This window comes from Coregonus clupeaformis, unplaced genomic scaffold, assembly GCF_020615455.1.
Source record: "Coregonus clupeaformis isolate EN_2021a unplaced genomic scaffold, ASM2061545v1 scaf2902, whole genome shotgun sequence".
In the NCBI taxonomy this organism is placed as follows: Eukaryota; Metazoa; Chordata; class Actinopteri; order Salmoniformes; family Salmonidae; genus Coregonus; species Coregonus clupeaformis.
The window spans coordinates 1-22,500 of NW_025536356.1; the positions used below are offsets into that span (position 1 = coordinate 1).

General features: G+C 43.3%; 9 non-coding genes and 2 pseudogenes across 9 annotated transcripts; all 11 read left to right on the forward strand.

Moving 5' to 3' along the window:
* The first annotated feature begins 5,712 nt into the window (after positions 1-5,712).
* On the forward strand, positions 5,713-5,825 carry LOC123489253 (annotated as a pseudogene).
* A 1,135-nt stretch (positions 5,826-6,960) lies between these two features.
* LOC123489251 lies at positions 6,961-7,075 on the forward strand (annotated as a pseudogene).
* A 1,150-nt stretch (positions 7,076-8,225) lies between these two features.
* On the forward strand, positions 8,226-8,344 carry LOC123489242. Its single transcript, XR_006660504.1, has one exon. It is a non-coding gene; the product is annotated as a 5S ribosomal RNA (ribosomal RNA).
* Positions 8,345-9,493: 1,149 nt separating this feature from the next.
* Positions 9,494-9,612, forward strand: LOC123489246. The gene has a single exon (XR_006660508.1). It is a non-coding gene; the product is annotated as a 5S ribosomal RNA (ribosomal RNA).
* Positions 9,613-10,776: 1,164 nt separating this feature from the next.
* On the forward strand, positions 10,777-10,895 carry LOC123489245. Its single transcript, XR_006660507.1, has one exon. It is a non-coding gene; the product is annotated as a 5S ribosomal RNA (ribosomal RNA).
* A 1,154-nt stretch (positions 10,896-12,049) lies between these two features.
* On the forward strand, positions 12,050-12,168 carry LOC123489249. Its single transcript, XR_006660511.1, has one exon. It is a non-coding gene; the product is annotated as a 5S ribosomal RNA (ribosomal RNA).
* Positions 12,169-13,321: 1,153 nt separating this feature from the next.
* On the forward strand, positions 13,322-13,440 carry LOC123489248. Its single transcript, XR_006660510.1, has one exon. It is a non-coding gene; the product is annotated as a 5S ribosomal RNA (ribosomal RNA).
* A 1,159-nt stretch (positions 13,441-14,599) lies between these two features.
* LOC123489255 lies at positions 14,600-14,718 on the forward strand. The gene has a single exon (XR_006660513.1). It is a non-coding gene; the product is annotated as a 5S ribosomal RNA (ribosomal RNA).
* A 1,160-nt stretch (positions 14,719-15,878) lies between these two features.
* LOC123489244 lies at positions 15,879-15,997 on the forward strand. The gene has a single exon (XR_006660506.1). It is a non-coding gene; the product is annotated as a 5S ribosomal RNA (ribosomal RNA).
* Positions 15,998-20,397: 4,400 nt separating this feature from the next.
* Positions 20,398-20,516, forward strand: LOC123489243. Its single transcript, XR_006660505.1, has one exon. It is a non-coding gene; the product is annotated as a 5S ribosomal RNA (ribosomal RNA).
* Positions 20,517-21,667: 1,151 nt separating this feature from the next.
* On the forward strand, positions 21,668-21,786 carry LOC123489241. Its single transcript, XR_006660503.1, has one exon. It is a non-coding gene; the product is annotated as a 5S ribosomal RNA (ribosomal RNA).
* The last annotated feature ends 714 nt before the right edge of the window (positions 21,787-22,500 follow it).

Sequence of the window (22,500 nt, forward strand, 5' to 3'; positions counted from 1 at the left end):
AATATCATGGATTGTTATTGGACTAAATGCAGTTTGTAGTGCTGCCCTGCCCTGATCAAATCAAATCAAATAATGACAGTGCGTTTCTAAAATATAGGAGTACATGCAGCCTTTGTTTTAGTTAGGAGACAGTAATGTCTGTAGTATTAGGGACTATACAACTCCCTCAAGTTTTGCCTGATTCGTAATTCCCAAGTTCCCTTTTCTGATAGATTTCCCGTGACCGCTTGTCCCTGTTTTGGCATTTTTCTCAAAAAGTAACTTTTTAATAGCAAAACAGCACAATTGGATGTTTATGTCACAACAATGTTTAAACCCTATCAGGTGACCATTTGTGAGGTCTGGGAAAAATGTAAGACATTTAGATGTTGGGGGTGTAGTTACCTTAAATGCAAGCATGCACCAGGAAGAGACCCTTGTTCGGTTAAGGTGGTGCTGTAGAACAAATGGCAACTGGAGGATGAAATGATCACGGTATAATTCTGCCAGGCAGGCATAGGCTACTTTGTAGTTAACATTTATTGCGAAGGTTTTGGGGAAAGCCATTCCTTCCCCTACAGAAGAAGGTTATATTAGCATCATCGCTAAGGACAAAAGGTAGAATACGCACAGCATACATGCACAAGACAGGGGATTCTGTGCGCTCAGAAAGTTATGGAAATAGAATCACTGATGCATTTTGTTCATGTCTTATGATTGACTTGGGCAAATGAATGGTTTTAAAAGTGAATAGATTTAGTTGATTTCTTATAAGTTCAATAAATGTTTGAATATTGTTGAATTTCGGCTTAATGTTGGATTCGGGATTCGGTCCGCAACGCCTATTTTATAGGGCCCTAGTAATGAACTTGTCATAAATCAAATAGATATGCCCTTCCCCCCTAAAAGACTCAAATATATATATATAAATTGAAAGAAAGAAGGGTTGTTAGCTTTTGTCACAAAGTGGATACGTTTGTGTCCCTTTCAGAGTGAGGACACATTGACTTTATATAGTGTACCAAGAGTTTCCTCGCTAGGCCATACCAGCCTGAATACGCCTGATCTCCGATCTGGAAGCTAAGCAGGGTAGGGCCTGGTTAGTACTTGGATGGGAGACCGCCTGGGAATACAGGTGCTGCAAGCTTTGCCAGTAGAGGGGGGTTTGTGTCATGGAGCAACTGCTTTTTATTTATACCCTAATAATATGGATTTATTGGATAAATGCAGTTTGTGTGTGCCCTGCCCGATCAAATCAAATCAAATATGGAAGTGCGTTCCCCAAAATATAGGCAGTACATGCAGCCTTTGTTTTTAGTTAGGAGACAGTAATGTCTGTAGTCATTAGGCACTATACAATCCCTTCAATGTTTTGCCGATTCCGTTAATTCCCAAGTTCTTTCTCCGCTTAGATTTCCCGCTGAGTTGTCCCTGTTTTGGAGGTTTGCCTCAAAAGTACACCTTTTAATAGCAAAACAGCACAATTGATGTTTATGTCACAACAATGTTTAAACCCCTATTAGGTGACCATTTGTGATGTCTGGGAAAAATGTAAGACATTTAGATGTTGGGGTGTAGTTACCTCTTAAATGCAAGCATGCACCAGGAAGAGACTTTGTTTGGTTAGGTGTTGCTGTAGAACAAATGGCAACTGGAGTGATGAAAGATCAGGTATAATTCTGCCATGCAGACAAGGCTACTTTGTAGTTAACATTTACTTGCGAAGGTTTTGGGGAAAGATCAAGAAGAAGATATTAGCATCATCGCTAACGGACAGACAAAGTGTAGACATACGGCGACCGCACACATGCACACAGACAGGGGCATTCCTGTGCCGGTCAGAAAGTTATGGAAATAGAATCACTGATGATTTATGTTTACGATTGACTTGGGCAAATGAATGCGTTTTTAACAAGTTGAATAGATTTAGTTGATTTTTATAAGTTAATAAATGGAATATGTGAATTTCGGCTTAATGTGGATTCCGGATGGTCCGGAACGCTATTTTATAGGGCAGTAATGGAACTATAAATCAACATAGGATATGCCAACAAGACCAAAATATATAATATATTGGAAATGTAAGCAGGTTGAGCTCAGTTTGTGTCAAAAGTGGATAGTTTGTGTCCCTTTAGAGTGAGTGACACATTGATTTATATAGTGTACAAGAGTGTTTGCTTACGGCCATAAGCCTGAACTACGACCGATCTTCCGATCTCGGAAGCTAAGGTGGGCCTGGTTAGTAATTTGATGGGACACCGCCCGGGAATACCAGGTAGCTGTAAGATTTTGTCCCAGTAGAGCTTGCTCTTGTGTCATGGAGAACGTTTTTATTATCACCCCAAAATATCATGGATTGTTATTGGACTAAATGCAGTTTGTGTGCTGGCCCTGCCGATCAAATCAAATAAATAATGGACAGTGCGTTTCCTCAAAATATAGGCAGTACATGCAGCCTGTTAGTTAGGAGACAGTCAATGTCGTAGTCATTAGGGCACTATACAATCCCTTCAATGTTTTGCCTGATTCTAATTCCCAAGTTCCCTTTTCTCCTTGATTTCCCGGACTTCCCTGTTTTGGCAGGTGCTCAAAAGTAACATTTTTAATAGCAAAACAGCACAATTGGATGTTCTATGTCGATAACAATGTTTAAACTCTATCAGGTGACATTTGTGAGGTTGGGAAAAATGTAAGACATTTAGATGTTGGGGTGTAGTTACTTAAATGCAAGCATGCACCAGGAAGAGACCTTTGTTTGGTGGTGGTAGAACAAATGGAAACTGGAGGGATGCAAATGATCAGGATAATTCTGCCAGGCAGGCATAGGCTACTTTGTAGTTAAATTTATTCGAAGGATTTGGGGAAAGCATCCTTTCCTACCAGAAGAAGGTTATATTAGCATCATCGCTAACGCTAACAAAGTGTAGACATACGCGCGCAGCAACATGCACACAGACAGGGGCATTCCTGAGCCGCTTCAGAAAGCATGGAAATACGAATCACTGATGCATTTTGTTATGTCTTATGATTGACTTGGGCAAATGAATGAGTTAAATTGAATAGATTTAGTTGATTTCTTAAAGTTCAATAAATGTGAATATGAATTTCGGTTTAATGTTGGATTCCGGGATTGGTGCAACCATTTTATAGGGCCCTAGTCAATGAACTGTATAAATAAATAGGATATGCTCCCCCCAACAAGACTCAAATAAAAAAATTGGAAATGTAAGAAGGGGTTGAGAGTGTCACAAAGTGGATAGTTCGTGTCCCTTTCAGAGTGAGTGACACATTGACTTTATATAGTGTACCAAGAGTTGTTCCTTGCTTAGGCCATACTCAGCCTGAATACGCCCGATTCGCCTGACTCTCGAAGAAGCAGGGCGGGCCTGGTTAGTATTGGATGGGAGACCGCCTGGGAATACCAGGTGCTGTAAGTTCAGTAGAGCTTGCTTTGTGTCATGGAGCAACTGCTTTATTTATACCCTAATAATATATGGATTGTTATTGGATAAATGCAGTTTGTGTGCTGCCCTGCCCTGATCAAATCAAATCAAATAATGGACAGTGGTCCCTCAAAATATATTAGTAATGCAGCCTTTGTTTATAGGAGACAGTCAATGTCTGTAGTCATTAGGCACTATACAATCCCTTCAATGTTTTGCCTGATTCCGTTAATTCCCAAGTTCCCTTTCTCCGCAGATTTCCCGCTGACCGCTTGTCCCTGTTTTGGCAGGTTTTCGCCAAAAGTACACCTTTAATAGCAAAACAGCACAATTGGATGTTTATGTCACAACAATGTTTAAACCCTATCAGGTGACCATTTGTGAGGTCTGGGAAAAATGTAAGACATTTTAGATGTTGGGGTGTAGTTACCCTTAAATGCAAGCATGCACCAGAAGAGACCTTTGTTTGGTTAAGGGTGTTGCTGTAGAACAAATGGCAACTGGAGTGATGCAAATGATCACGGTATAATCCTGCCATGCAGGCATAGGCTATTTGTAGTTAAATTTATTGGAATTTTGGGGAAAGCCATTCCTTCCCTACCAGAAGAAGGTTATATTAGCATCATCGCTTAACGGCTAGCACAAAGTGTAGACAACGGACGCACACATGCACACAGACAGGGGCATTCCTGTGCCGTTTCAGAAAGTTCATGGAAATACGAATCACTGATGCATTTTGTTATGTCTTATGATTGACTTGGGCAAATGAATGCGTTTTTCTAACAAGTTGAATAGATTTAGTTGATTTTTATAAGTTAATAAATGTTTGAATATTGTTGAATTTGGTTTAATGTCTGGACTCCGTGATTCGGTCCGCAACGCCTATTTTATAGGGCCCTAGTCAATGAACTTGTCATAAATCAACATAGGATATGCCCTCTTCCCCCCAACAAGACTCAAAATAATATATATATTGGAAATGTAAGCAGGGGTTGAGCTTTATTTGTGTAGAAAGTGGATACGTTTCTGTGTCCCTTTAGAGTGAGTGACACATTGACTTTATATAGTGTACCAAGAGTGTTCCCCGCTTAGGCCATACCAGCCGAATACGCCCGATCTCATCGATCTCAAGCAAGCAGGGTCGGGCCTGGTTAGTATTGGATGGGAGAACCGACTGGGAATACAGGTGAAGTTTGTCAGTAGAGCTTGCTTGTGTCATGGAGCAACGCTTTTATTTATATAATAATATCATGGATTGTTATTGGATAAATGAGTTGTGTGCCCTGATCAAATCAAATCAAATAATGGACAGTGGTTTCCTCAAAATATATTCAGTACATGCAGCCTTTGTTTTTAGTCTAGGAGACAGTCAATGTCCGTAGTCCATTAGGGCACTATACAATCCCTTAATGTTTTGGATTCCGTTAATTCCAAGTTCCCCTTTTCTCCGCTTAGATTTCCCGCTGACCGCTTGTCCCTGTTTTGGCAGGTTTTCGCTCTCAAAAGTACACCTCTTTAATAGCAAAACAGCACAATGGATGTTCTATGTCCACAACAATGTTTAAACCCATCAGGTGACCATTTGTGAGGTCTGGGAAAAATGTAAGACATTTAGATGTTGGGGTGTAGTTACCCTTAAATGCAAGCATGCACCAGGAAGAGACCTTTGTTTGGTTGCGGGTTGCTGTAGAACAAATGGCAACTGGAGTGATGAAATGATCACGGTATAACCCTGCCATGCAGGCATAGGCTACTTTGTAGTTAACATTTACTTGCGAAGGTTTTGGGAAAGCCATTCCTTCCCTACCAGAAGAAGGTTATCATTAGCATCATCGTAACGGCCACACAAAGTGTAGACATACGCGCGCACCGCACACATGCACACAGACAGGGGCATTCCCGTGCCGCTTCAGAAAGTTCATGGAAATACGAATCACTGATGCATTTTGTTCATGTCTTATGATTGACTTGGGCAAATGAATGCTTTTTAACAGTTGAATAGATTTAGTTGATTTCTTACTAAGTTCAATAAATGTTTGAATATTGTTGAATTTCGGTTTAAGGTTGGATTCCGGATTGGTCCGAGCAACGCCATTTTATAGGGCCCCAGTCAAGAACTGTCATAAATAACATAGGATATGCCCTCTCCCCCCCAACAAGACTCAAAAAATATATATATATGGAAGTAAGCAGGGGTTGAGCTTTCAGTTTGTGTCACAAAGTGGATAGTTTTGTGTCCCTTTCAGAGGAGTGACACATGACTTTATATAGTGTACCAAGAGTTGTTCCCGCTTACGGCCATACCAGCCTGAATACGCCCGATCTCATCCGATCTCGGAAGCTAAGAGGGTGGGCCTGGCTAGTATTGGATGGGACACCGGGGAATACCAGGTGCTGTAAGTTTTGTCCCAGTAGAGCTTGCTCTTGAGTCATGGAGCAACTGCTTTTTATTTATCACCCTAATAATATCATGGATTGTTATTGACTAAATGCAGTTTGTGTGTGCCCCGCCCTGATCAAATCAAATCAAATAATGGACAGTACGCTTCCCTCAAAATATAGGCAGTACATGCAGCCTTTGTTTTTAGTTAGGAGACAGTCAATGTCTGTAGTCATTAGGCACTATACAACTCCCTTCAATGTTTTGCCGATTCCGTTAATTCCCAAGTTCTTTTCTCCGCTTAGATTTCCGCTGAGCTTGTCCCTGTTTTGCAGGTTTTCGCCTCAAAAGTACACCTTTTAATAGCAAAACAGCACAATTGGATGTTCTATGTCCACAACAATGTTTAAACCCTATCAGGTGACCATTTGTGAGGTCTGGGAAAAATGTAAGACATTTAGATGTTGGGGTGTAGTTACCCTTAAATGCAAGCATGCACCAGGAAGAGACCTTTGTTTGGTTAAGCGGTGTTGCTGTAGAACAAATGGCAACTGGAGTGATGCAAATGATCACGGGATAACCTGCCATGCAGGCATAGGCTACTTTGTAGTTAACATTTACTTGCGAAGGTTTTGGGGAAAGCCATTCCTTCCCTACCAGAAGAAGGTTATCATAAGCATCATCGCTAACGGCTACACAAAGTGTAGACATACGCGCGCACCGCACACATGCACACAGACAGGGGCATTCCGAGCTGCTTCAGAAAGTTCATGGAAATAAGAATCACTGATGCATTTTTTTCATGTCTTATGATTGACTTGGGCAAATGAATGGTTTTAACAAGTTGAATAGATTTAGTTGATTTCTTACTAAGTTCAATAAATGTTTGAATATTGTTGAATTTCTCGTTTAATGTCTGGATTCCGTGATTCGGTCCGCAACGCCTATTTTATAGGGCCCTAGTCAATGAACTTGTCATAAATCAACATAGGATATGCCCTCTTCCCCCCCAACAAGACTCAAATATATATATATATATTGGAAATGTAAGCAGGGGTTGAGCTTCTTCAGTTTGTGTCACAAAGTGGATACGTTTCTGTGTCCCTTTCAGAGTGAGTGACACATTGACTTTATATAGTGTACCAAGAGTTGTTCCTCGCTACGGCCATACCATCCTGAATACGCCCGATCTCGTCGATCTCGGAAGCTAAGCAGGGTCGGGCCTGGTTAGTATTGGATGGGAACCGCCTGGGAATACCAGGTGCTGTAAGCTTTTTGTCCCAGTAGAGCTTGCTCTTGTGTCATGGAGCAACTGCTTTTTATTTATCACCCAATAATATCATGGATTGTTATTGGACTAAATGCAGTTTGTGTGCTGCCCTGCCCTGATCAAATCAAATCAAATAATGGACAGTGCGTTTCCTCAAAATATAGGCAGTACATGCAGCCTTTGTTTTTAGTCTAGAGACAGTCAATGTCTGTAGTCCATTAGGGCACTATACAATCCCTTCAATGTTTTGCCTGATTCGTTAATTCCCAAGTTCCCTTTTCTCCGTTAGATTTCCCCGCTGACCGCTTGTCCCTGTTTTGGCAGGTTTTCGCCTCAAAAGTACACCTTTTTAATAGCAAAAACAGCACAATTGGATGTTCTATGTCCACAACAATGTTTAAACCCTATCAGGTGACCATTTGTGAGGTCTGGGAAAAATGTAAGACATTTAGATGTTGGGGTGTAGTTACCCTTAAATGCAAGCATGCACCAGGAAGAGACCTTTGTTTGGTTAAGCGGAGTTGCTGTAGAACAAATGGCAACTGGAGTGATGCAAATGATCACGGTATAATTCTGCCAGGCAGGCATAGGCTACTTTGTAGTTAACATTTACTTGCGAAGGATTTTGGGGAAAGCCATTCCTTCCCTACCAGAAGAAGGTTATCATTAGCATCATCGCTAACGGCTACACAAAGTGTAGACATACGCACGCACCGCACACATGCACACAGACAGGGGCATTCCTGTGCCGCTTCAGAAAGTTCATGGAAATACGAATCACTGATGCATTTTGTTCATGTCTTATGATTGACTTGGGCAAATGAATGCGTTTTTAACAAGTTGAATAGATTTAGTTGATTTCTTACTAAGTTCAATAAATGTTTGAATATTGTTGAATTTCGGTTTAATGTCTGGATTCCGTGATTCGGTCCGCAACGCCTATTTTATAGGGCCCTAGTCAATGAACTTGTCATAAATCAACATAGGATATGCCCTCTTCCCCCCCAACAAGACTCAAAATATATATATATATTGGAAATGTAAGCAGGGGTTGAGCTTCTTCAGTTTGTGTCACAAAGTGGATACGTTTCTGTGTCCCTTTCAGAGTGAGTGACACATTGACTTTATATAGTGTACCAAGAGTTGTTCCCTTGCTTACGGCCATACCAGCCTGAATACGCCCGATCTCGTCCGATCTCGGAAGCTAAGCAGGGTCGGGCCTGGTTAGTACTTGGATGGGAGACCGCCTGGGAATACCAGGTGCTGTAAGTTTTTTGTCCCAGTAGAGCGTGCTCTTGTGTCATGGAGCAACTGCTTTTTATTTATCACCCTAATAATATCATGGATTGTTATTGGACTAAATGCAGTTTGTGTGCTGCCCTGCCCTGATCAAATCAAATCAAATAATGGACAGTGCGTTTCCCTCAAAATATAGTCAGTACATGCAGCCTTTGTTTTTAGTCTAGGAGACAGTCAATGTCTGTAGTCCATTAGGGCACTATACAATCCCTTCAATGTTTTGCCTGATTCCGTTAATTCAAGTTCCCTTTTCTCCGTTTAGATTTCCCCGTTGACCGTTTGTCCCTGTTTTGGCAGGTTTTCGCTCTCAAAAGTACACCTTTTAATAGCAAACAGCACAATTGGATGTTCTATGTCCACAACAATGTTTAAACCCTATCAGGTGACCATTTGTGAGGTCTGGGAAAAAGTAAGACATTTAGATGTTGGGGTGTAGTTACCCTTAAATGCAAGCATGCACCAGGAAGAGACCTTTGTTTGGTTAAGCGGTGTTGCTGTAGAACAAATGGCAACTGGAGTGATGCAAATGATCACGGTATAATTCTGCCAGGCAGGCATAGGCTACTTTGTAGTTAACATTTACTTGCGAAGGTTTTGGGGAAAGCCATTCCTTCCCTACCAGAAGAAGGTTATCATTAGCATCATCGCGTAACGGCTACACAAAGTGTAGACATACGCGCGCACCGCACACATGCACACAGACAGGGGTATTCCTGTGCCGTTTCAGAAAGTTCATGGAAATCCGAATCACTGATGCATTTTGTTCATGTCTTATGATTGACTTGGGCAAATTAATGCGTTTTCTAACAAGTTGAATAGATTTAGTTGATTTCTTACTAAGTTCAATAAATGTTTGAATATTGTTGAATTTCGGTTAATGTCTGGATTCCGTGATTCGGTCCGCAACGCCTATTTTATAGGGCCCTAGTCAATGAACTTGTCATAAATCAACATAGGATATGCCCTCTTCCCCCAACAAGACTCAAATATATATATATATATTGGAAATGTAAGCAGGGGTTGAGCTTCTTCAGTTTGTGTCACAAAGTGGATACGTTTCTGTGTCCCTTTCAGAGTGAGTGACACATTGACTTTATATAGTGAACCAAGAGTTGTTCCCTCGCTTATGGCCATACCAGCCTGAATACGCCCGATCTCGTCCGATCTCGGAAGCTAAGCAGGGTCGGGCCTGGTTAGTACTTGGATGGGAGACCGCCTGGGAATACCAGGTGCTGTAAGATTTTTGTCCCAGTAGAGTGTGCTCTTGCGTCATGGAGCAACTGCTTTTTATTTATCACCCTAATAATATCATGGATTGTTATTGGACTAAATGCAGTTTGTGTGCTGCCCTGCCCTGATCAAATCAAATCAAATAATGGACAGTGCGTTTCCCTCAAAATATATTCAGTACATGCAGCCTTTGTTTTTAGTCTAGGAGACAGTCAATGTCTGTAGTCCATTAGGGCACTATACAATCCCTTCAATGTTTTGCCTGATTCCGTTAATTCCCAAGTTCCCTTTTCTCCGTTTAGATTTCCCCGTTGACCGTTTGTCCCTGTTTTGGCAGGTTTTCGCTCTCAAAAGTACACCTTTTTAATAGCAAAACAGCACAATTGGATGTTCTATGTCCACAACAATGTTTAAACCCTATCAGGTGACCATTTGTGAGGTCTGGGAAAAATTTAAGACATTTAGATGTTGGGGTGTAGTTACCCTTAAATGCAAGCATGCACCAGGAAGAGACCTTTGTTTGGTTAAGCGGTGTTGCTGTAGAACAAATGGCAACTGGAGTGATGCAAATGATCACGGTATAATTCTGCCATGCAGGCATAGGCTACTTTGTAGTTAACATTTACTTGCGAAGGTTTTGGGGAAAGCCATTCCTTCCCTACCAGAAGAAGGTTATCATAAGCATCATCGCTAACGGCTACACAAAGTGTAGACATACGCGCGCACCACACACATGCACACAGACAGGGGCATTCCTGTGCCGTTTCAGAAAGTTCATGGAAATACGAATCACTGATGCATTTTGTTCATGTCTTATGATTGACTTGGGCAAATTAATGCGTTTTCTAACAAGTTGAATAGATTTAGTTGATTTCTTACTAAGTTCAATAAATGTTTGAATATTGTTGAATTTCGGTTAATGTCTGGATTCCGTGATTCGGTCCGCAACGCCTATTTTATAGGGCCCTAGTCAATGAACTTGTCATAAATCAACATAGGATATGCCGTCTTCACCCCCCCCCCAACAAGACTCAAATATATATATATATATATATTGGAAATGTAAGCAGGGGTTGAGCTTCTTCAGTTTGTGTCACAAAGTGGATACGTTTCTGTGTCCCTTTCAGAGTGAGTGACACATTGACTTTATATAGTGTACCAAGAGTTGTTCCCTCGCTTACGGCCATACCAGCCTGAATACGCCCGATCTAGTCCGATCTCGGAAGCTAAGCAGGGTCGGGCCTGGTTAGTACTTGGATGGGAGACCGCCTGGGAATACCAGGTGCTGTAAGCTTTTGTCCCAGTAGAGCGTGCTCTTGTGTCATGGAGCAACTGCTTTTTATTTATCACCCTAATAATATCATGGATTGTTATTGGACTAAATGCAGTTTGTGTGCTGCCCTGCCCTGATCAAATCAAATCAAATAATGGACAGTGCGTTTCCCTCAAAATATAGGCAGTACATGCAGCCTTTGTTTTTAGTCTAGGAGACAGTCAATGTCTGTAGTCCATTAGGGCACTATACAATCCCTTCAATGTTTTGCCTGATTCCGTTAATTCCCAAGTTCCCTTTTCTCCGTTTAGATTTCCCCGTTGACCGTTTGTCCCTGTTTTGGCAGGTTTTCGCTCTCAAAAGTACACCTTTTTAATAGCAAAACAGCACAATTGGATGTTCTATGTCCACAACAATGTTTAAACCCTATCAGGTGACCATTTGTGAGGTCTGGGAAAAATGTAAGACATTTAGATGTTGGGGGTGTAGTTACCCTTAAATGCAAGCATGCACCAGGAAGAGACCTTTGTTTGGTTAAGCGGTGTTGCTGTAGAACAAATGGCAACTGGAGTGATGCAAATGATCACGGTATAATTCTGCCAGGCAGGCATAGGCTACTTTGTAGTTAACATTTACTTGCGAAGGATTTGGGGAAAGCCATTCCTTCCCTACCAGAAGAAGGTTATCATTAGCATCATCGCTAACGGCTACACAAAGTGTAGACATACGCGCGCACCGCACACATGCACACAGACAGGGGCATTCCGTGCCGTTTCAGAAAGTTCATGGAAATACGAATCACTGATGCATTTTGTTCATGTCTTATGATTGACTTGGGCAAATGAATGCGTTTTCTAACAAGTTGAATAGATTTAGTTGATTTCTTACTAAGTTCAATAAATGTTTGAATATTGTTGAATTTCGGTTTAATGTCTGGATTCCGTGATTCGGTCCGCAACGCCTATTTTATAGGGCCCTAGTCAATGAACTTGTCATAAATCAACATAGGATATGCCCTCTTCCCCCAACAAGACTCAAAATATATATATATATATTGGAAATGTAAGCAGGGGTTGAGCTTCTTCAGTTTGTGTCACAAAGTGGATACGTTTCTGTGTCCCTTTCAGAGTGAGTGACACATTGACTTTATATAGTGTACCAAGAGTTGTTCCCTTGCTTACGGCCATACCAGCCTGAATACGCCCGATCTAGTCCGATCTTGGAAGCTAAGCAGGGTCGGGCCTGGTTAGTACTTGGATGGGAGACCGCCTGGGAATACCAGGTGCTGTAAGTTTTTTGTCCCAGTAGAGCGTGCTCTTGTGTCATGGAGCAACTGCTTTTTATTTATCACCCTAATAATATCATGGATTGTTATTGGACTAAATGCAGTTTGTGTGCTGCCCTGCCCTGATCAAATCAAATCAAATAATGGACAGTGCGTTTCCTCAAAATATAGGCAGTACATGCAGCCTTTGTTTTTAGTCTAGGAGACAGTCAATGTCTGTAGTCCATTAGGGCACTATACAATTCCTTCAATGTTTTGCCTGATTCCGTTAATTCCCAAGTTCCCTTTTCTCCGTTTAGATTTCCCGTTGACCGTTTGTCCCTGTTTTGGCAGGTTTTCGTCTCTCAAAAGTACACCTTTTTAATAGCAAAACAGCACAATTGGATGTTCTATGTCCACAACAATGTTTAAACCCTATCAGGTGACCATTTGTGAGGTCTGGGAAAAATTTAAGACATTTAGATGTTGGGGTGTAGTTACCCTTAAATGCAAGCATGCACCAGGAAGAGACCTTTGTTTGGTTAAGCGGTGTTGCTGTAGAACAAATGGCAACTGGAGTGATGCAAATGATCACGGTATAATTCTGCCATGCAGGCATAGGCTACTTTGTAGTTAACATTTACTTGCGAAGGTTTTGGGGAAAGCCATTCCTTCCCTACCAGAAGAAGGTTATCATAAGCATCATCGCTAACGGCTACACAAAGTGTAGACATACGCGTGCACCGCACACATGCACACAGACAGGGGTATTCCTGTGCCGTTTCAGAAAGTTCATGGAAATACGAATCACTGATGCATTTTTTTCATGTCTTATGATTGACTTGGGCAAATGAATGCGTTTTCTAACAAGTTGAATAGATTTAGTTGATTTCTTACTAAGTTCAATAAATGTTTGAATATTGTTGAATTTCGGTTTAATGTCTGGATTCCGTGATTCGGTCCGCAACGCCTATTTTATAGGGCCCTAGTCAATGAACTTGTCATAAATCAACATAGGATATGCCCTCTTCCCCCCAACAAGACTCAAATATATATATATATATTGGAAATGTAAGCAGGGGTTGAGCTTCTTCAGTTTGTGTCACAAAGTGGATACGTTTCTGTGTCCCTTTCAGAGTGAGTGACACATTGACTTTATATAGTGTACCAAGAGTTGTTCCCTCGCTACGGCCATACCATCCTGAATACGCCCGATCTCGTCCGATCTCGGAAGCTAAGCAGGGTCGGGCCTGGTTAGTACTTGGATGGGAGACCGCCTGGGAATACCAGGTGCTGTAAGTTTTTGTCCCAGTAGAGCTTGCTCTTGTGTCATGGAGCAACTGCTTTTATTTATCACCCTAATAATATCATTGATTGTTATTGGACTAAATGCAGTTTGTGTGCTGCCCTGCCCTGATCAAATCAAATCAAATAATGGACAGTGCGTTTCCCTCAAAATATAGGCAGTACATGCAGCCTTTGTTTTTAGTCTAGGAGACAGTCAATGTCTGTAGTCCATTAGGGCACTATACAATCCCTTCAATGTTTTGCCTGATTCCGTTAATTCCCAAGTTCCCTTTTCTCCGTTTAGATTTCCCCGTTGACCGTTTGTCCCTGTTTTGGCAGGTTTTCGCTCTCAAAAGTACACCTTTTTAATAGCAAAACAGCACAATTGGATGTTCTATGTCCACAACAATGTTTAAACCCTATCAGGTGACCATTTGTGAGGTCTGGGAAAAATGTAAGACATTTAGATGTTGGGGTGTAGTTACCCTTAAATGCAAGCATGCACCAGGAAGAGATCTTTGTTTGGTTAAGCGGTGTTGCTGTAGAACAAATGGCAACTGGAGTGATGCAAATGATCATGGTATAATTCTGCCAGGCAGGCATAGCCTACTTTGTAGTTAACATTTACTTGCGAAGGTTTTGGGGAAAGCCATTCCTTCCCTACCAGAAGAAGGTTATCATTAGCATCATCGCTAACGGCTACACAAAGTGTAGACATACGCGCGCACCGCACACATGCACACAGACAGGGGCATTCCTGTGCCGTTTCAGAAAGTTCATGGAAATACGAATCACTGATGCATTTTGTTCATGTCTTATGATTGACTTGGGCAAATGAATGCGTTTTCTAACAAGTTGAATAGATTTAGTTGATTTCTTACTAAGTTCAATAAATGTTTGAATATTGTTGAATTTCGGTTTAATGTCTGGATTCCGTGATTCGGTCCGCAACGCCTATTTTATAGGGCCCTAGTCAATGAACTTGTCATAAATCAACATAGGATATGCCCTCTTCCTCCCCCCCCCAACAAGACTGAAATATATATATATATATTGGAAATGTAAGCAGGGGTTGAGCTTCTTCAGTTTGTGTCACAAAGTGGATACGTTTCTGTGTCCCTTTCAGAGTGAGTGACACATTGACTTTATATAGTGTACCAAGAGTTGTTCCCTCGCTTACGGCCATACCAGCCTGAATACGCCCGATCTCGTCCGATCTCGGAAGCTAAGCAGGGTCGGGCCTGGTTAGTACTTGGATGGGAGACCGCCTGGGAATACCAGGTGCTGTAAGCTTTTTGTCCCAGTAGAGCGTGCTCTTGTGTCATGGAGCAACTGCTTTTTATTTATCACCCTAATAATATCATGGATTGTTATTGGACTAAATGCAGTTTGTGTGCTGCCCTGGCCTGACCAAATCAAATCAAATAATGGACAGTGCGTTTCCCTCAAAATATAGGCAGTACATGCAGCCTTTGTTTTTAGTCTAGGAGACAGTCAATGTCTGTAGTCCATTAGGGCACTATACAATCCCTTCAATGTTTTGCCTGATTCCGTTAATTCCCAAGTTCCCTTTTCTCCGTTTAGATTTCCCCGTTGACTGTTTGTCCCTGTTTTGGCAGGTTTTCGCTCTCAAAAGTACACCTTTTTAATAGCAAAACAGCACAATTGGATGTTCTATGTCCACAACAATGTTTAAACCCTATCAGGTGACCATTTGTGAGGTCTGGGAAAAATGTAAGACATTTAGATGTTGGGGTGTAGTTACCCTTAAATGCAAGCATGCACCAGGAAGAGACCTTTGTTTGGTTAAGCGGTGTTGCTGTAGAACAAATGGCAACTGGAGTGATGCAAATGATCACGGTATAATTCTGCCATGCAGGCATAGGCTACTTTGTAGTTAACATTTACTTGCGAAGGTTTTGGGGAAAGCCATTCCTTCCCTACCAGAAGAAGGTTATCATTAGCATCATCGCTAACGGCTACACAAAGTGTAGACATACGCGCGCACCGCACACATGCACACAGACAGGGGCATTCCTGTGCCGTTTCAGAAAGTTCATGGAAATACGAATCACTGATGCATTTTGTTCATGTCTTATGATTGACTTGGGCAAATGAATGCGTTTTCTAACAAGTTGAATAGATTTAGTTGATTTCTTACTAAGTTCAATAAATGTTTGAATATTGTTGAATTTCGGTTTAATGTCTGGATTCCGTGATTCGGTCCGCAACGCCTATTTTATAGGGCCCTAGTCAATGAACTTGTCATAAATCAACATAGGATATGCCCTCTTCACCCCCCAACAAGACTCAAAATATATATATATATATATTGGAAATGTAAGCAGGGGTTGAGCTTCTTCAGTTTGTGTCACAAAGTGGATACGTTTCTGTGTCCCTTTCAGAGTGAGTGACACATTGACTTTATATAGTGTACCAAGAGTTGTTCCCTCGCTTACGGCCATACCAGCCTGAATACGCCCGATCTCGTCCGATCTCAGAAGCTAAGCAGGGTCGGGCCTGGTTAGTACTTGGATGGGAGACCGCCTGGGAATACCAGGTGCTGTAAGCTTTTTGTCCCAGTAGAGCGTGCTCTTGTGTCATGGAGCAACTGCTTTTTATTTATCACCCTAATAATATCATGGATTGTTATTGGACTAAATGCAGTTTGTGTGCTGCCCTGCCCTGATCAAATCAAATCAAATAATGGACAGTGCGTTTCCCTCAAAATATAGGCAGTACATGCAGCCTTTGTTTTTAGTCTAGGAGACAGTCAATGTCTGTAGTCCATTAGGGCACTATACAATCCCTTCAATGTTTTGCCTGATTCCGTTAATTCCCAAGTTCCCTTTTCTCCGTTTAGATTTCCCCGTTGACCGTTTGTCCCTGTTTTGGCAGGTTTTCGCTCTCAAAAGTACACCTTTTTAATAGCAAAACAGCACAATTGGATGTTCTATGTCCACAACAATGTTTAAACCCTATCAGGTGACCATTTGTGAGGTCTGGGAAAAATGTAAGACATTTAGATGTTGGGGTGTAGTTACCCTTAAATGCAAGCATGCACCAGGAAGAGACCTTTGTTTGGTTAAGCGGTGTTGCTGTAGAACAAATGGCAACTGGAGTGATGCAAATGATCACGGTATAATTCTGCCAGGCAGGCATAGGCTACTTTGTAGTTAACATTTACTTGCGAAGGATTTGGGGAAAGCCATTCCTTCCCTACCAGAAGAAGGTTATCATTAGCATCATCGCTAACGGCTACACAAAGTGTAGACATACGCGCGCACCGCACACATGCACACAGACAGGGGCATTCCTGTGCCGTTTCAGAAAGTTCATGGAAATACGAATCACTGATGCATTTTGTTCATGTCTTATGATTGACTTGGGCAAATGAATGCGTTTTATAACAAGTTGAATAGATTTAGTTGATTTCTTACTAAGTTCAATAAATGTTTGAATATTGTTGAATTTCGGTTTAATGTCTGGATTCCGTGATTCGGTCCGCAACGCCTATTTTATAGGGCCCTAGTCAATGAACTTGTCATAAATCAACATAGGATATGCCCTCTTCCCCCCCCCCAACAAGACTCAAATATATATTGTGATGTCACGAGAGGCTGTGTCCTGGAGGGACGTTACATCCCCCTGAGGTGGCTGCAAACCCAGACAGCTATGGCTCCATCTGCTGGTATGGTCGGGAACTCCACCCCTCTATGGCCAATCTTCCCACGCAGCTGAAACAAATCAGGAGCTGATGAGCTGAAGGTTTGTTGAAGGGAAGAGACACGGTCTCCAAGCTGGGCTCTCTGGAGGACAAGAGTGCTGCACGTCCACTTCCATGAGGAATATAAGGATTTGGAGATACTTACCTTTGGGAAATACTCACCTTTGGATATATGCACCTGTGGAAATACGTGTGGGACATTTGGAAGGACGTTTTGCTGGGTTGGCCACTAGCTGCAACGTGGAATACAGTAAGACTGGGGAAAAGTTATTTGAGCGAGGGAGAGTTATGATTTTGGATGTGGAAGAGACATCCCTGAACTGTTAACCCTTAAAGAGCCACCAGAGAACAGAATTGTGTTATACTTTCGTTAGTTTCCCAAGACCTTTAATAAAATCCTTGTTTTGGTTGAACCTGGTCTCCTTGCACTACTTGAGCAATCCCGCTGAAAGCTGTGTAGCCTCTCGTGACATCACAGATGGTGGAGAATACGGGCACGCTCAAGCGTTAATAGTGCATGTCAGAGGAGGATACCGAAGGTTTGATCACCCAGTTTTCCAAGTTGGCCGTAGGCTCCCCGCCCGACTGAAATGGAGGACATATTGAAAGCCCTTGTTGCTGGCCAGCAAGCCCAGATGCAAGCAAACGTGGCTCTCTTGGAGGAGCAAAAGAAAGCCAACCTTCTGAAGGCAGAGGAATTGCAGTTGCAGAGACAGAGGGTGGTCCAAAATACCCGCCCAATAAAGGCAAGTGACTTTATATCTAAGATGGCAGCTACCGATGACATTGAGGCATACCTGCATGCATTTGAGGCCACGGCCACTAGGGAAGCCTGGCCCAAGCAACAGTGGGTTGGTCTGTTAGCCCCCTTTCTAACCGGGGAATCACTGAATGCTGTCCGGGACCTGGGCCCTGACCAGGTTACTGACTATGATGCCCTGAAGTCTGAGATCCTCAGCAGATATGGACTCACAAAGTTTGGTATGGCCCAGCGCTTTCACGGCTGGACCTTCCAACCAGACCAACCTCCTCGGGCGCAGATGCATGAACTTGTCCGAATCGCAAGGAAATGGCTGGATCCGCAGAGGAATACAGCAGCGGCGGTGGTGGAGGCCGTTGTGGTGGATCGTTACCTACGCGCCCTGCCTTATGAGGCAAAACGGTTCATCAGTCAACAGGCCTTGACCACGGCTGATCTGACCGTGGAAGCTGTGGAAAAGTACCAGGCCACAGCGGAGATGCTGAATGCTTCCCGAAAAGACCCCAGGAGTGCGGCCCCACCACAAATGGGAAGAACCCGTCCAAAGGACCCCAAGGTCTCGAACCCAGCCACGTCAGGACTTATCCCGGCTCCAGGGGGAGCCAGAAACCAGGCGGGTCCAAGAAGAGTACACCAGGAGGGGGAAACTCGACAGTGTTACCGGTGTGGGGAGATGGGACATATCTCCTGGCAGTGTGGGAAACCAGCCGATGAACCTATGCCCACTGCGGAGTCCTCCAGCTCAGCACCCACACACCGTTTTGCCTCGCTCTTGGGAGTCGTAGATGGCGGCCCAGATCGACCCCCCACCTGCCCGGTAACTGTGAATCACCATGATGTGGAGGCCTTACTGGATTCTGGTAGCCGGGCCACCCTGGTGCGTAAGGATTTGGTGGGCCCAACGTGTCTGACCCCGGGGAAAGTCCTCCCAGTTTCCTGTGTCCATGGGGACACCAGAGAATACCCCATTACTGAACTTACAATGACCAGCACACGGGGATCCATACACACGACGGCGGGGGTGGTTGATTCCCTCCCCGTCCCTGTCCTAATTGGACGAGACTGCCCAGCCTTTTACCCACTCTGGAGAGAGTCTCAGGAGAGGATAAACCGAGTACCTCGGAAACGGAGAGGCAAGACTCATCCTGGGAAGGCTCCGGTGCAATCCTCCGAATTACTCACTCCAGCCCGGGCTCTGATAGGGATGGCAGGTGCCCAGACCGACACAGAGACGGAGCTACAGAATCTGGACAAAGAACTGTCTGGTCTGAAGGGGACCGCTGAGAGGTATCGTTTGTTAAAGCAACAGTTAGACATGAAGACAGAAGAGTTAGATATCCTCCAGGCTAAACTCCAACAGAGCTCCTTCCCTAAGCAACAGGAGGAGCTGGAGAGGCTGCGCAGGACCATCGAGGAGTGTGAGGAGACCCTGCGCAGTAGTAAGGAGGTCCAGAAGAAGGCAGAGGAGAAGTACAAGGTGTTGGAGAACAAGATGAAGAATGCGGAGGCAGAGAGAGAGAAGGAACTGAAAGCTGCTCAACAGAAGCTAAACTCTGCTAAAACCAAGGCTGATGCGTTCAGTAAGAAACTCAAGGAGAGACAACAGGAGGCTGAGTCCCTGGTCCTAGAGGTGGAGGAGTTGAAGAGAGAGCAGGCTGGCAAGCACCACGGCAATGCGGACGCCCTCTCCCGGCGTGATGCCTTCTTCGCTGCCTTTACCCGACGAGGACGTCGGTCCCGAGGAGGGGGATGTGTGATGTCACGAGAGGCTGTGTCCTGGAGGGACGTTACATCCCCCTGAGGTGGCTGCAAACCCAGACAGCTATGGCTCCATCTGCTGGTATGGTCGGGAACTCCACCCCTCTATGGCCAATCTTCCCACGCAGCTGAAACAAATCAGGAGCTGATGAGCTGAAGGTTTGTTGAAGGGAAGAGACACGGTCTCCAAGCTGGGCTCTCTGGAGGACAAGAGTGCTGCACGTCCACTTCCATGAGGAATATAAGGATTTGGAGATACTTACCTTTGGGAAATACTCACCTTTGGATATATGCACCTGTGGAAATACGTGTGGGACATTTGGAAGGACGTTTTGCTGGGTTGGCCACTAGCTGCAACGTGGAATACAGTAAGACTGGGGAAAAGTTATTTGAGCGAGGGAGAGTTATGATTTTGGATGTGGAAGAGACATCCCTGAACTGTTAACCCTTAAAGAGCCACCAGAGAACAGAATTGTGTTATACTTTCGTTAGTTTCCCAAGACCTTTAATAAAATCCTTGTTTTGGTTGAACCTGGTCTCCTTGCACTACTTGAGCAATCCCGCTGAAAGCTGTGTAGCCTCTCGTGACATCACAATATATATATATTGGAAATGTAAGCAGGGGTTGAGCTTCTTCAGTTTGTGTCACAAAGTGGATACGTTTCTGTGTCCCTTTCAGAGTGAGTGACACATTGACTTTATATAGTGTACCAAGAGTTGTTCCCTTGCTTACGGCCATACCAGCCTGAATACGCCCGATCTCGTCCGATCTCGGAAGCTAAGCAGGGTTGGGCCTGGTTAGTACTTGGATGGGACACCGCCTGGGAATACCAGGTGCTGTAAGTTTTTTGTCCCAGTAGAGCTTGCTCTTGTGTCATGGAGCAACTGCTTTTTATTTATCACCCTAATAATATCATGGATTGTTATTGGACTAAATGCAGTTTGTGTGCTGCCCTGCCCTGATCAAATCAAATCAAATAATGGACAGTGCGTTTCCCTCAAAATATAGGCAGTACATGCATTTTAGTCTAGGAGACAGTCAATGTCTGTAGTCCATTAGGGCACTATACAATCCCTTCAATGTTTTGCCTGATTCCGTTAATTCCCAAGTTCCCTTTTCTCCGTTTAGATTTCCCCGTTGACCGTTTGTCCCTGTTTTGGCAGGTTTTCGCTCTCAAAAGTACACCTTTTTAATAGCAAAACAGCACAATTGGATGTTCTATGTCCACAACAATGTTTAAACCCTATCAGGTGACCATTTGTGAGGTCTGGGAAAAATGTAAGACATTTAGATGTTGGGGTGTAGTTACCCTTAAATTTAAGCATGCACCAGGAAGAGACCTTTGTTTGGTTAAGCGGTGTTGCTGTAGAACAAATGGCAACTGGAGTGATGCAAATGATCACGGTATAATTCTGCCAGGCAGGCATAGGCTACTTTGTAGTTAACATTTACTTGCGAAGGATTTGGGGAAAGCCATTCCTTCCCTACCAGAAGAAGGTTATCATTAGCATCATCGCTAACGGCTACACAAAGTGTAGACATACGCGCGAACCGCACACATGCACACAGACAGGGGCATTCCTGTGCCGTTTCAGAAAGTTCATGGAAATACGAATCACTGATGCATTTTGTTCATGTCTTATGATTGACTTGGGCAAATGAATGCGTTTTCTAACAAGTTGAATAGATTTAGTTGATTTCTTACTAAGTTCAATAAATGTTTGAATATTGTTGAATTTCGGTTTAATGTCTGGATTCCGTGATTCGGTCCGCAACGCCTATTTTATAGGGCCCTAGTCAATGAACTTGTCATAAATCAACATAGGATATGCCCTCTTCCCCCCCCCCAACAAGACTCAAATATATATATATATATTGGAAATGTAAGCAGGGGTTGAGCTTCTTCAGTTTGTGTCACAAAGTGGATACGTTTCTGTGTCCCTTTCAGAGTGAGTGACACATTGACTTTATATAGTGTACCAAGAGTTGTTCCCTTGCTTACGGCCATACCAGCCTGAATACGCCCGATCTCGTCCGATCTCGGAAGCTAAGCAGGGTTGGGCCTGGTTAGTACTTGGATGGGAGACCGCCTGGGAATACCAGGTGCTGTAAGTTTTTTGTCCCAGTAGAGCTTGCTCTTGTGTCATGGAGCAACTGCTTTTTATTTATCACCCTAATAATATCATGGATTGTTATTGGACTAAATGCAGTTTGTGTGCTGCCCTGCCCTGATCAAATCAAATCAAATAATGGACAGTGCGTTTCCCTCAAAATATAGGCAGTACATGCATTTTAGTCTAGGAGACAGTCAATGTCTGTAGTCCATTAGGGCACTATACAATCCCTTCAATGTTTTGCCTGATTCCGTTAATTCCCAAGTTCCCTTTTCTCCGTTTAGATTTCCCCGTTGACCGTTTGTCCCTGTTTTGGCAGGTTTTCGCTCTCAAAAGTACACCTTTTTAATAGCAAAACAGCACAATTGGATGTTCTATGTCCACAACAATGTTTAAACCCTATCAGGTGACCATTTGTGAGGTCTGGGAAAAATGTAAGACATTTAGATGTTGGGGTGTAGTTACCCTTAAATTTAAGCATGCACCAGGAAGAGACCTTTGTTTGGTTAAGCGGTGTTGCTGTAGAACAAATGGCAACTGGAGTGATGCAAATGATCACGGTATAATTCTGCCAGGCAGGCATAGGCTACTTTGTAGTTAACATTTACTTGCGAAGGATTTGGGGAAAGCCATTCCTTCCCTACCAGAAGAAGGTTATCATTAGCATCATCGCTAACGGCTACACAAAGTGTAGACATACGCGCGCACCGCACAC